We start from the raw sequence: 14,202 nt of genomic DNA, 5'->3' as shown, positions 1-14,202 counted from the left end.
AGATTTTCAGTAGTATGTCCTGATTGAGTTCCCACTCGTGACAGGTTGTCTTCTGCCTGCTGAGGTGTCCGCTGTCGTGTTTTGCTCCCCTCGAAGATGTACGGCTTTTAGAGTTACTTTGTGACTTGCAGCCCATTTCCATATCTTCTGAGTTTCTCTCGACAGGGAGAGTGATCTTGTGCCCCCCTGTTTGTTTATATAGTGCATCGCGGTCGTGTTGTCTGTCCGCACTAACACCGATCTTCCTTCTACTCTTGGCAGGAAGGCTAACAATGCCAAACCTATTGTTCTCAATTCCAATAGGTTTATGTGAAGGTGTTGTTCCTGTTGTTTCTATCGGCCGCTGACCTGTTAGTCCTGGAGGACTGCTCCCCATCCTTCCAGAGAGGCATCCATGGTAACCACTAATGGAGCTGGTTCTGTAAGCAGCAAAGACCCACCGAGATATTGCTTCTGTGAGACCACCACGTTACCGCCTGTAACATCGGTTGCGTGACGATAATTTTGTCCTCGATGGATGCCTTTGCTTGGCACCACTGTAGATCTAACACCTCTTGTAATGGACGCATTCTCAAATCGACAAAGGGGAATGAGCGGTATGCATGAAGACATTCTCCCCAGAGGCGATTTGTACTTTCAGACTGAAAGACACTTTCTTCTCCTGAACTCCTTGACCAGAGATACAAGTCCCAATTGTCTTTCTATGGATGGGAATGCCTTGTTCTGTGACGTGTCTAGGATGGCACCTAAAAATGTGATCCTTCTGGATGGTTGAAGAGCCGATTTTTCTACATTTAAAGTCAGACCCAGATCTGCAAACAACTCCATGCATGCAGAAGTTGAAGCTTGAGCCACTTTCTCCGATGGTGCCTTTAGCAACCAATCGTCTAGGTATGGGAATATTTGGTGTTTTTGTCTTCGGAGATAAGCTGCCGCCGGCGCCAGACATTTTGTAAAAATTTTCGGGGCAGACTTGAGGCCGAACAGTAGCACTCTGAACTGGTAATGGTCCCTGCCCACTGTAAATCGAAGATACTTTCTGTGGGAAGGATGGATAGGGATATGAAAATATGCATCCCGTAAATCTAATAATAATAATAAAAACATTTATTAAGCGCCTGAATACACTAAAAACAGTGCGTCTCCGCGCTAGGGTGTGTTCCCACACAACTAAGAACTCACGATCAGACCACGGAAGGAGAGGGGACAGGGAAGAGAACCCCTAGGTTTAATCTAATCTTAAGGAAATATATGGGTCTTCAATTTCTGCCGGAACCTGATTTCTGACGGCTCCATCCGCAGCTCAACAGGAAGTTCATTCCATTGTTTGCTGGCCAGGAATCTGAAAGATCGCCCTCCCATCCGTGCTTTATAAATGCGGGTTATCGAAAACTGCATGCTGCCCATGGATCTCAAAAGACGCCTAGGACGGTAGATAGTTAGCAACTTGTGAAGATAGGCCGGGCCCCTGCCATGTGCAATACGGTGGCTAATGCACAAGGTCTTGAACCGAATGCGTTCCGCATGGGGAGCCAGTGCAGGCTCTTAAGCGCACGTTTTCTTGACTACCTCCTCGGCAGCATCAGAACAAGCCTGGCCACCGCATTTTGGACACGTTGCAACTGGGTCATTCCCCTTTTACTGAGGCCACAGAGCAGGGCATTCCCATAATCAAGATGGGACGTAACCAGTGCGTGCACCAAAGTTTTCCTGTCTCTAATAGGTAGGAGATCCAAGATTTTACGCAGGACCTTCAATATGCCATAGCATAACCCCGCCATCTTACCTATGTGTTGGGAGTATGTTAGATTGGAGTCCAAAAGAACACCCAAATACTTTACAGTGTCAGAGGGAATAGGTGTAGGACCCAGGTCAGTGGGCCACCAGGCTGAAGTCCAGATTGAAGGAGAGGAGCCAATCACAAGAAGTTCAGTCTTATTACCGTTTAGGCGAAGGCAGTTACACTTCATCCAATTTGTCAGTGCCACAAGACACGCAGAGAAATTATCTGCAGTCTCAACTGGGTTGTGGGATAGAGTAACCACCAGTTGCGTATCATCCGCATATGATACGATATCCACCCCATACGATTCCACCAACCTGGCCAGGGGTTCCATATACAGATTGAACAGTACAGTACTTAGAATGGAAGCCTGCGGGACCCCTTGATTTAAAATGCGAGGCGTGGATCTGAAGTGGGGGCAATGTATTTGAAATTTTCTACCCGCCAGGAAGGAGACCATCCATTCGTGCGCCGGGCCAACAACTCCCATTTCGCTCAGTCGGGCAAGCAGTCTAGGGTGCGATACGGTATCAAATGCCGCACTTGGGTCCAGCAATATCAGGGCGGCAGTCTGTCCTTCATCCACTTTCTGGCGAAGCAATTCTGTGGAAAAAAGGAGGGCAGTTTCAGTCGAATGCTTCGCCCTAAAACCAGATTGGGAAGGGTGTAAAAGATGGTTATCTTCCACAAATGTAACCAACTGATTGGTGACCAGTTTTTCCACCACCTTGGCACAGAACGGTAAGAGAGAGAGATGGGCCTCAGATTGTCCAAGTGGGAGATATTCAGGTTAGCCTTCTTTTTAATCGGGACTACCTGTGCGAGTTTCCATTCCTCAGGCACTTGCCTTTCTTGAAAGGAAAGAAGAGCTAGATTGCCTATATAGCTCCATAGGAGGTGAACATGGTTCCTAAGAATTTTAGGGGGAGCAACATCCGTAGGGGAACCTGACTGGATGCTCATAATTATCTTTATCAGTTCCTCCCTCGGAGGGACCATGAATTCTTTAAGACAGGCGTTCACAGTCGGTACTTTGTCGATGACCCTATCAAATACTTCTTCAGCTGTCCCCTGTTGAAAAGACACGTATATCGGCTCCACCTTGTTTACAAAGTGATCAGCGATAGATTCGCATATTTCAGGGGAGACTAGGTCTTTGGTCTCTGTCCTAGTAAGTGCCGTGAGCTCCTTATAGATGGAAAAGAGCTCCTTAGAGGAGTTTTCAGCAGATTCAATCCTTTCTTTAAAGAATAGTCTTTTCGCCTTATTAATCGGCCCGTGGTACTCCTACAGACTGTTCTTATATAACTCTTTCAGGACATCATCGTAGTCTTTGCGCCACAGACGTTCCAGTTTTTTACATCTGGCTTTAGCTGCACACAGTTCCTCATTGAACCATGGGGCGGACATGGTCCTGCGTGCAAGGGCTTTAAGGGTCCATGGGGCCACCATATCTAACGCCTTTGATACCCATTCATCATACTCCTTCCGTGCGTCCTTAAAAGTTTTACTGAGTGGAGGTTTCCCCAGCATAAGCATGGATTCAAATGTCTCCTAACTAAACTTGTTCCATTTCCTACGCTTAGGTAAAATAGGTCGCTTAAGTATATCCCTTCTGGGTCTGCCTGTTACTGTAAATGGGATAAGATGATGGTCAGACCACGGAATTCTGATGGGGGAAGCACCCTAATTCCGTTCCAGTTAGAAAATATGGGATCCAAAAGATGACCCGCCTGATGCGTTGGCATCTCACCCAAGAGAGTGAGCATCAGGGGTTTCAGAAAGGAGATCATAGATTGGGCCTCTACACATTTCGCATCCTCAAAGTGCAGGTTAAGATCACCTAGTACGAGGAATTTGTTATAGCGCAAGGCCGGTTGGGTCACCGATTCCAATAGGCTATCAGCAAACAGTGTAGAGCCCCCAGGAGGGCGATAAATGAGATTCTGCTCAGTGACAGGTGTCCTTCGCTCCCTACACTGGCTCTCGGTTAGGAAGCGCATTCTTTTCAAAGTCTTGTGCCTTGCTTTTAAAATCTTGAGAGGTACAGGCCCGGAAATCCTGTCGAGTTGTCTGTCTTTTTATGTTCCTGCCCGTTGCCTCCGCTCTCAAGGTCTGGCCCTTGCGGTGGTTCCCAGATTCAGGCTTAGCCGCATGGGAGGCCGTTCGTTTAGGGTAATGGCTGCGTCAGCATGGAACTCCCTGCCTGTTGAAATCCGCTTGCTGGAGGACCTTCTGACCTTCCGGAAGGCGATAAAAACCTTCTTGTTTTAGCTGTCTTTTAGTCTCTGTTCTTGTTTTAGCTGTTCCTTAGTCTCTGTTTCTGCCTTTCGTTGTGTTACGGGCTACCTTGTCTCTGCGCCAGGACGCTCCTTGGCTGGAGTATCTGTGCGCACAATAAATAGACGTAACATAACATAACATAACATAGCCCATGATAGTGCACTCAGAGGAGATTTTGATGGAAAAGAGACCAGCTTCACAATTACTAATTTTTACTTGCTCCAATGAGCACTCAAACTTAGTATTGTATACCATTGCTATGCCTCCGCCTCTTTGGACCCCTCTATCAATTCTCAGCAAACTGTATGCTGGTGGGAGAGCCTCCAAGATCTCAGGTGCGGATGAGTCATCTAACCACATCTCCGTTAAAAACATCAAATCTGCCTGATAATCGGTGAGGACATCATAGATGTCTAAGCTATGTTTTTTGAATGAGCGGCAGTTGACTAATAACCACATTAATTGGTCCCCACTTTTGATGTTCATCGGGGCTAGGGCAGGATTAAAATGACACGCCCAACACTTCTGCGCCCCATCTTCCGGCAAGATACTGTGAATATAGGCTGCATCAACAGAAGGGCAGAGTTGCTCCCACGTGTATTTTATGTTTTTTATCCTTCTCCCGGAGGTGATGACAGAACTCCTGGCCCCTGGCTGCGGACGGCCGCAGACTGGCTTGCCTTGTGCGCGCCATCGGTGCGCCCGCTGCGCGCGTCCGCTGCGTGGTCGCGGACCAGACGTCATTATAAGGGTCCAGAGAGAAAAAACTAGAGCGCTACCCCGAGCGCTGAGTATGCAGGAAGTGGTGTATTCCTCACCCTCCGCGCAAACGCCCACAATGGACGCGGCGGACCGGGGGCGGGTCCAAGAAGGAAGATACAAGTAAGTAAGAGGCTAAGTAAGCAGTGAGTGACAATTTTAAAATATTCAATAGGTTATAGCAGCATATTATTTAATAAAAAGCACGAGAGTACAATTCATTAAAAAAGTGGGTCCAGTTCACCGCGTGAGCCTCCCCTTCACCCCCCACACCGTGGTAGTCTAAAAGATCGAGTGGAGGTATCTGTCACTGCCAGAGTTCGCATCCACCATCTAGGGAGGTCATTTGATCTCCTGGTTTTAAGAGTAGCAGAATATCTTGGAGGGTCACCATTCTGAATGACTGTTTTTTGAGGTAGGAATTTAGAGACCTTCGGTCCAGGATCGGACTCCACTTGAGAGCATTCTTCCGGATCAAGAAAAAACAGGAATAAAATCTTTTTTCCTCTTTGGGAGTTCGGTACCGGTTCTATTACTCCCTTTCGGAGCATGCCCGAATCTCCCGACGCATCTGAGATAGATGTTTGACTTCTTGATACGTAGGTGGTGTGGGAGGAGGGAAGTGTAGAAATTCTAGAGTATGTCCGAATCTTATTATGTGGAGGACCCATTTGTCCGATGTTATCCTCTGCCACTGATGTAAATAGTGAGTTACTCTTCCACCCAGGGGACCATTTGGAGGGGTAGGAGCATAAGAATCCAGACACCGAAGGTTGTCATTGTCTCTTATTGCTGTCTTTACCTGGAAGACCTCCTCGTCCTCTGGGAGCGGATTTAGAGTAGCTTCCAGACTGTCTCTATCCATACTGCTGCCGGTATTGCTGTGATGAGGTAGTATAGGAGGTGTATCTCCCTTGTTGGTATCCACCTCTATAAGATGGTTGTCCTCTTCCTCGGGCACCTCAAAAGGGCACCTTCCGATACTGCAACGTACCCAAGGCCTTCGCCGTATCCGTGTCCTTTTTAATACTTTGAAGGGTTTCATCTACCAGACGCCCAAACCAATCCTCCCCGTCAAATGGCATATCCAGAATCTTATTTTGGACCTCCGCTCTAAATGCAGTGGGCCTCAGCCAACCCTGGTGCCGTAAAACTGCTGATCCTCCTAGGGAGCGAAAGGCTGTGGTAGCGATGTCCATCGCGCAGTCGATGACATCGGCTAAAGTCCTCTCACCTTCTTGCAGAACCTTCCTCACCGCCGGTTTACTGTCTTCTGGAAGGAGGTCAACATATGGTGCTATATCGCACCTTATCTGCCGGTCATATCTGCCCAGAATGGCAAGGGCATTAGCTGCTTTGACTAGGTGAGCCGACATCGAGGAGAATCTTTTTCCTGCGTTGTCCAAACGCCGTCCCTCCCTGTCCGGAGGCACAGATATAGGCGCGGACGAGTTCTTCGATTTTTGTTGCGCTGCCTGCAAAATTATAGAGTCCGGTTTAGGATGGCCCAGTAAACACGCCGGTGCATCCGAGGGCGCCTTATACTTTTTGTCCAACCTAGCGAGCACAGTTGTAACTGTCGCTGGGGTGGTCATCACCTGCAAGCCTTCTTTCCATACATGGTCGATGATTGGTATGGATCTGACTGATAAGGCTCCGTAAAGTCATAAAGAAAACATTCTGCCCGAGTTGTCTTCATAGGCAGCTGAAATCTTTTTGCAGCTCTCTCCATCAAGTTGTGGAATCCACCAAAATCCACTGGTGGAGAATCCGCTGGCTGTTGTGTGGGTGATGCCGGAGATGGGATTAGATAGTCATCCCATTCTTTGTGGGGCTCCGTTAGCTCCCCTTCTTCATGATCGTCCTCATCCGTGGTAACTGGATCCTAGGGATGTTGGACCGGAGGTGTTTGTGGAGTAGTGTCCAGTAGCGATTCTCTGCTGCGGACTGGAGTAGCCGGAATAGAACAGGGATGTGAAGGAGGAACTTCCGGAGGGACTACTGACGGAGGAAACCTCTTCTTATAATCTGCCAACATGAACTGTAAGTCCATCATCATGGCAGATGGCATAGCGACCATCTCTTTCTGAGGTCCTTGTTGGCAACAATGCTGTGAGAGGCTGTGATATTCTTCATAACCCTCTTCATTCTCATCCTCTTGACATTTCACGTGGAGTTGTGATGGGCTACTGGCATACCCAAAGGGCCCCTCATCCTCCTCTTCATCAGACTCTTCCTCTTCCAAAAGGTGCGATGGAACTAGAGGAGTAATCTTGCTCAGGAAAGTCACTGCTGGTGTAATCTTCTTCCTTTGTTTTTCTGGAGTTTCTCTCGTCGACGACCCCGTCGACGAGATCGCCGTCGACACTACCGTCGAGTATGTTGTTGTCATCGTCGACACTGCACCAGAACCAGTCCTCACCGACAGCATAGTAATCGTCGTCGATGTTCCCATCAACGACCCAGTCGTCATCACCATGGACGACGATCCCGTCGTCACCCTGCCAGTCGTCGTCGACGATGTCGTCGATGTTACCGGCGTCGACGCTCCCGTCGACACTGATGCCGTCGACACTATAACAATCAATGGTAGCTTCTGTACCTCTGTGGTCATCGCCATAGACTATGATTTGTTCGTCGACACATCCCGGTGGGGTCTTTGAAGGCTCAGAAGAGGCTCTCTTGGAAACTTTCTCTTTAGAAGTGTGTCCTTTGCTCTCCATTTCTTTTGGCTGAGGAGATTTTGAAGGACTACACCCTGATGACCCAGGAGTGGTCTTTTTTAGGGCCTTCTCAGGACGTTCCTCTGAGGAGTGACCCTGAGGAGATCATGTTCTTTTTTTAGATCTCCTGGATGTTGTGGAGGACTCCTGGTCTCTATCACTAGAGACCACCTCCTTTCTGGCCTTGATTTTCTGAAACCATATCAAAAGGCGTCCCTCACGATCTCTACAGGTCTTGCAAGAGAAAGTGCGACATTCCTTGCAGTCCTTGGCTTGGTGGTCCGGATAAAGACAATAAATGCAGTCTTCATGTGGGTCATCAGTGTAGAGTCTCTTCTTAGAGCAGGTGGTACATACTCTAAAAAGACCCTTCTTCTGTCCCAGACATTCTACAGAATGTAGATGAGAACAGGTCACAATAATCTCAAATCCAAGAGAAAAAAGATAGAAATCAAGTTCCTATAAAGCTGTATATCCAGAGTTTGAGCAGAGCTCAAAGGAGACTCCCTAGCACAACTTGTCGGTAGGAAATCTGAGGGGCAGAAGGTTCTCTCAGGAGGGTTCTAGAGGGTGAGGAGCTCTGATTGTTTAAGGGAAAAGTTTGGTCCTTTTTTACATAACAAAGGTTATGGGTTGCAAAAGAGAAATGGGCTTAAGCCTCTTTTCAGTTTGATATACTACTAAGCATTGCTTTTTATGTACCGGAGACTCCCGTCTCGACGACGGGGACATTATTTAGGTATGTGAATCTATGAAAGCTCCAATACTGGAGTAAATACTGGACCAAAGTAAGGTACAGTGTGTATAGAGTCCACAGTCTCCAGAGGTAAGACAGAGGTTAAAGTCAGATATGTGGTAGCTTTGTCGAGCAGTTAGGCGGTATCAGAGGACAGTGTAAAGCATTTGTTGTACACACTCAGTCAGCAAAAGGTTTCACACACTCAAAAACTGAACTCTAGGCCAATTGTTTTATATCAAAAGATATAGTTTTATTTTAGAACCAACAGGCAAAAATATACTTCTCAATGTGAGTAACTTTAGGTTTTACTTTGCAAGAAGGCAATAGACTTTGTAAGGACAATAGCTACAGTGGTTGCAATAGGCAACACAATTTCAAACAAAATTTAACATTGAGCTTAATGGGTTTTTCTACATAAATGCAGTTGATTACTTTAATGATTACTTTTCTACCCACAGGACTGGATCCTGGATTCAGTCCCAGGACATAAGCTGTAAACAGTTAAGTAAAAGGGTTTTAGTTACAGTTATGATTTGTAAAGAATATAAATGTATTTTCAAAGTTGACACTTAGAAACTTTTCAGTGAAAACCCACCAATGTTATCCTACGGGAGGAAATTCAAGTCACAGGTAAAGTACGTTCTCATTACTTTTGTGATCCAGGACTGGACTCCTAAGTTCAGTACTGGGATCTCTACCCAAGACAGGTAAGTTTGCAAAAATCGACACTTAGAAGAAATTTCAGATTAAAACAGTCAATGGTTTCCTATGGAAGAAAATTCAAGTTACTGGAGTACAGTTAGGATTACTTTTGCGGTTCAGTACTGGGCTAAAAGGTACTGGCTTCTCTGGTTTCACAGGGGAGTATTTTGGAATTCGTTATTCGGCTGATTTTAGATTGATATTTTAAAGTTTCAAAACTCCACACTAGAGCGGCTAGAGCAGGTAGTGGCAGTCACTGCTCGAACCGTTTGAACTCAGGCTGTTTGTGAGATTAATCTGTCTACGTATGCTTAACGTGACCTGGAGCTCTACATTCGAGTGCTGGCTATTTTTTGTATGCTTTTAAAGACTTTGCTATTTTAAATATCGTTCTTGCATTGCTGCTACATTTCTTTTCTGTTCCCCTTGAATCTGGCTCACACTTACCCGGTCTCTCAGCCAGGGAGTGTGCTGTCCCTGCTCCAGTCCACTGCGGCTCCCAGTGCCGATTGAGTGGAGGGCAGGGCGCCATCTTGGGAGTCCCGGATCCCGGTGGGACGCAAGTTAGCGCTCTAGCTGGGGGAGGGAAGACGTAGAAACTGCCCATGCTCCATCGGTCGCGCAGTGGCAAGGCTGTCTGCGCCCGTCCGCGCCCCGGGAGTGCCCAGTGCAAGTCATGCTGCCGGTTTGGAGTCCGCTGCCTTGGGGGGCAGGCAAGTTTATAGCCGTGATGAACTGCTGGCTCTGGTCTTGCGACCCTGTGCGATAAATAAACCGTGGGCCGTTATACATAACCTCTCTAGCATATGTTCCATCTGCAACTTCTGTTTTAACACTAAACTGCCAGCCAGGGTCCTCCGGCTGTCAGGGAGCTTGGAATTTTTGCAGCTTTTATTAATGCACGTTCGATGGTCAAACATGCTTTTAACATTTATGAGTTAATTCTGGATAACAAGTTAGACGTTTTATTCATTACGGAAACTTGGTTAAGTGAGTCATGTGCGCCGGTGGTCGAGCTTGCTATCCCCCGGGGGTATCATTTAGTGCGTGCAGATCGCACAACTTGGAGAGGATGTGGCACGGCTGTGGTTTTCAGGGAGGCTTGGGCCTTCACGTGCAAAACCTCTAAGGATTTGGCGGAGGGGGAGGCCCTGGATTTTACCTTTATTCTGTCTCCCCATTTCAGGTTGGGCGGTACACTGGCTTTACCGCCCTCCTAGAGCTTTCCTGAAGACTCTGGGGTATGTTATCGCCCCTCGTGCTCTTAGTTTCCCCAAATTTCTTCTTCTGGGTGATTTTAATATTCATTTAGATACACCGTAGTCTCCGGATCCCGCAGTTTTGCTGGACCTATTTGCTCTGACTCAGCTAACCCAGTGGGTTCAAATATCCAACACACACGGAGAGCCACCTAATTGGCCTGGTGTGTTCTAATTTTGATATGCATCTCATGGATCCGCTCCCTGTTACATGGTCGGATCATTCTTTGATAAGGTTCTCGTGGGACTTGGGGAAACCCTCTCCCACCATGGTCTTGACTCATGGCACGCCTACCCGGAAAATCAATATACCTGCACTATCTGAGGCCCTGTTACACACTCACGTGTCTCCTGCAGTTAATCTTAAGGGCGCGGTGCACTGTTTTAATGCTTGGGTTAGTCAGGGGGTTGAATCCTCTTTTTAACCTCTGGCTAACAGGCATCATCAGTCCTCCCCTTCTAGCCCTTGGTTTTCGCCGTCTCTAAAAGAGTCGAAACTGGGCTGTAAAAAATTGGAACGCCAGTGGCGTGTAGCGTATTGCTCTGCGGCTAAATCTGCTCTTCGCACAGCTCAGAGAGATTATTATGCATCTGTTAGGAAAGCTAAAAGCAATTATTATGCTGAGAGAATCACGAAAGCCAACAACAATAGTAAGGAGATCTTTACTATTGTCAGAAGTTTTATGTCACCTTGTGCGGAACAAAAGACTTTCCCAGTTTCCTCCCAATGGTGTGAGGAGCTTTCCGCATTTTTTATTAATAAAATGCAATCCATTCAAGATAGTTTGGGATCGTCTTCGGTGGAGCAGAGGATCTCTTCATCCATAGTTCCCCCGCCTTGCTAACTTATCAGCCCCTCATTTTCTCAGTTTTCGCAGGAAGAGGATTCTGACATTCTTGCTATTCTTAAATCTCTTAAGTCTGGTTCCCCCTCTGACCCATGTCCAGCTGGAGCCTTAGCAGGGGTAGCAGAGATTGTTTATTCGGAAGCTGCTGCTATCATTAATCGCAAAAAACAACAAGTGATGGACTGAATGTGGATCAATGTCACACACTCCCCCAGTCAAAAGATCTGGGCCCAAATCCATCGTTTTTTTGCACTCCACACCACCCTGGGTCAGATAATGGCTTTATGCAAATCAGCTCTGACCCTGTTGCCCCATGGGAACAGTCCAGTCCGAACTACAACAGCCATATCTTTCCCAGACCGGAATCAAGCATCCGAGGACCGGACCGGTTTCGAGGTAACACCTCTCTTCAGCCCGGCTAGCTTGACTCCAAGTGGTGTGGAGTGCCTGGGACCCACGTCTGGGCATCCCCAGCGCACTTAGGGCGGCAATTGCAAAAAACAACAAGTGATGGACTGAATGTGGATCAATGTCACACACTCCCCCAGTCAAAAGATCTGGGCCCAAATCCATCGTTTTTTTGCACTCCACACCACCCTGGGTCAGATAATGGCTTTATGCAAATCAGCTCTGACCCTGTTGCCCCATGGGAACAGTCCAGTCCGAACTATAACAGCCATATCTTTCCCAGACCGGAATCAAGCATCCGAGGACCGGACCGGTTTCGAGGTAACACCTCTCTTCAGCCCGGCTAGCTTGACTCCAAGTGGTGTGGAGTGCCTATCATTAATCGGTCACTTCAGTCTGCTATTGTACCAGTACAATAGAAACAGGCCAAACTTCCTCCTTTCCTTAAAAAACAGACTGCAGATCCCTCTGTACCTACCAACTATCGCCCTATTTCTCGATTGCCTGCGCTAGCCAAAGTGTGCGAAAAGGTGGTTTTCTGCCAGCTTGAGACCTTTGAGGAAACATCTGGGGCTCTTCACCCAGCCCAATCTGGATTTAGAACATCCTACAGTACAGAGACCGCGCTGGTGGAGATGGCAGAGGAGGTTATGGAGTGCTTGTACGGGGCGGCAGAGTGGCCCTGATTTTGTTGGACCTCGCTGCTACCTTCGATACGGTGCCGCACCAGCTCCTTCTTGCCCGGCTCTCCTCCATTGGCACCTTTGGTGCAGTGTGGGCCTGGTTAAAATCTTTCTTGGATGAGCGCACCCAGCAGGTCTGGATGCCCCCCTTTTCCTACTCTGCCAGAAAGCTATCAAAAGGAGTCCCTCAGGGCTCTACTTTGAGTCCTCTGCTTTTTAATATTTATCTGGCTCTGCTGATCTTCCTGGCAGAAGAGCTGGGTGCTAAAATCATGGCATACGCGATGACACCCATCTACTATTCCCTGGAAAGGCTCCGACCTGAGTACTGGGGTTGCACAGAGGTGCCTCTCAGCCGTGTTCACATGGCTGGCACAGGCACAACTCGACGAAAAGAAATCCAAGATACTGTTGTATGGCCAATTTCCTCCGCTTTTCAGAGAAGCCCTGTGGCCTCTGGATTTTCTTTGCCCATGCTCGGAGGGTGGCCCAGCAAATAACTTAGAGGTATGGTTCGGAGAAGATCTCCGGTTCTCAGAGCATATCAAAAGGCTTACGGGTGTCTGCTTTGGCACACTCAAGACGCTGCGAAGTATTTTCCTATCCTACTGCAGCCGGCGAAGGAAATGGTGGCGCGGGCGCTTATCCTTTCCCGGCTTGACTATGCCAAAGCTTTATTCATCTGTATCCCTGGATACCTGATGAATGAACTATAATTGATTCAGAATGCGGTGGCCAGACTCTTATTTAACATCTCTAAGAGATCCAGTGTGAGGCGACACTTGCGTGACCTACACTGGCTTCCCGTGGCCCAGCGGGTGCAGTTCAAGGCTCTTACCCTGGCCCACAGAGCCCTGCATGACTCAGGACCTTCCTATATCAAGAAGCACGTGGCGTTCTATAACCCCGGCTGCTCTCTGCTTCTCACAGATTGATTATTACGCCACGGTTCCGTCGTTCTAGGATGGGGGGCCAGTCGCTTTCGGTAAAGGTAGCCACTTTGTGGAACAGTCTTCCTGACATACTGCGGCAAACTCAGGAGTTCCGCGTTTTTCAGAAATGACTTAAAACTCATCTTTTTAACCAACCCATGTAATTAATCTCTGCTCCATAGGCCTCAGTTCATTCTCTTGCCAAGACACTCCTGAGTATTTTTGCACGCTACAAATCATATATAACATAACATAACTTAGAAGAAATTCCAAGTGAAAACCAGTCAATGTTAACCTATAGAAGGAAAGTGAGTGATCGACTTTTAGGTAATTATTCGACTGGCAGAGTTAAGGTTCTGGGCATAGACTCAGGGGTCTCCCAGGGTCGGATAGGTACAGTTGTTACACCCTCAGAGGCACAGGGGCAGCCGGGTGCAGAGAGAGTAGGCCCAATGCAATCCAATGGAGGGTAGGGGGCCTATGGTTGGTGCTGCAAGCAGGCAGGCCAGGGGGCTGTGGGAGCTGAGCTCCTGGTCACTTACTCAGGGCAAGTGGGGCAGTAGAGTAGCGTAGTAGTTGCACTTCCAGCGGCACTCGGATGGCTGGGTGCAGGGTGCTTTTGAGCAGTCGGGCGCTTAATGTTATCCAATGGGAAAGTTAAAAAGTGAACAAAGGCTGCAGGCTCGGGGACGGAGATTCTTCAGGTGCGACCACCACTTCAAGAGGTAAGTTGGGATTTTGAAGAGGTAGGTACCCCAAAGGAAGGCACAGGGGGCCGTGGAGCGCCGGGTGCAGGTGTGTCTTTTGGTGTCGGGAAATCTTACCCTCAGCTGGTCTAGGTTGGAGGGGTCCCTGGTTCTGAGGCTGCAGGTGTCGTCTGGGTCATCGAGGGTCATTGGGCACTGGACTTCAGGTACCAGTCGTGGGGGGGACGTCCTCGTGGTCTTGGATCAGTCTGGCACAGGCCGGGCTTGGCGGGTGCAGAGTGGGCTGGATTCGCGGTTCCTGGCTGGCATCAGTGGTATAGCTGTTCGAGCAGAACCACTGCTCGTGGGAGTCCCAGTCTTTTGGAAGGTTCAAGGA

General features: G+C 48.2%; 1 protein-coding gene across 3 annotated transcripts in view; it reads right to left on the bottom strand.

Annotated features, from left to right (window-relative positions):
• Window positions 1–14,202, bottom strand: part of CDC27 (cell division cycle 27) — a 1,228,661-nt gene that overhangs the window by 1,087,836 nt on the left and 126,623 nt on the right. The gene's annotated exons all lie outside the window — the stretch shown is intronic.

The sequence above is a fragment of the Lissotriton helveticus genome, chromosome 5_1, assembly GCF_964261635.1.
Source record: "Lissotriton helveticus chromosome 5_1, aLisHel1.1, whole genome shotgun sequence".
Classification (NCBI taxonomy): domain Eukaryota; kingdom Metazoa; phylum Chordata; class Amphibia; order Caudata; family Salamandridae; genus Lissotriton; species Lissotriton helveticus.
Note: the sequence above shows the minus strand (reverse complement) of the source record. Positions and strands in the feature narration are given on the sequence as shown.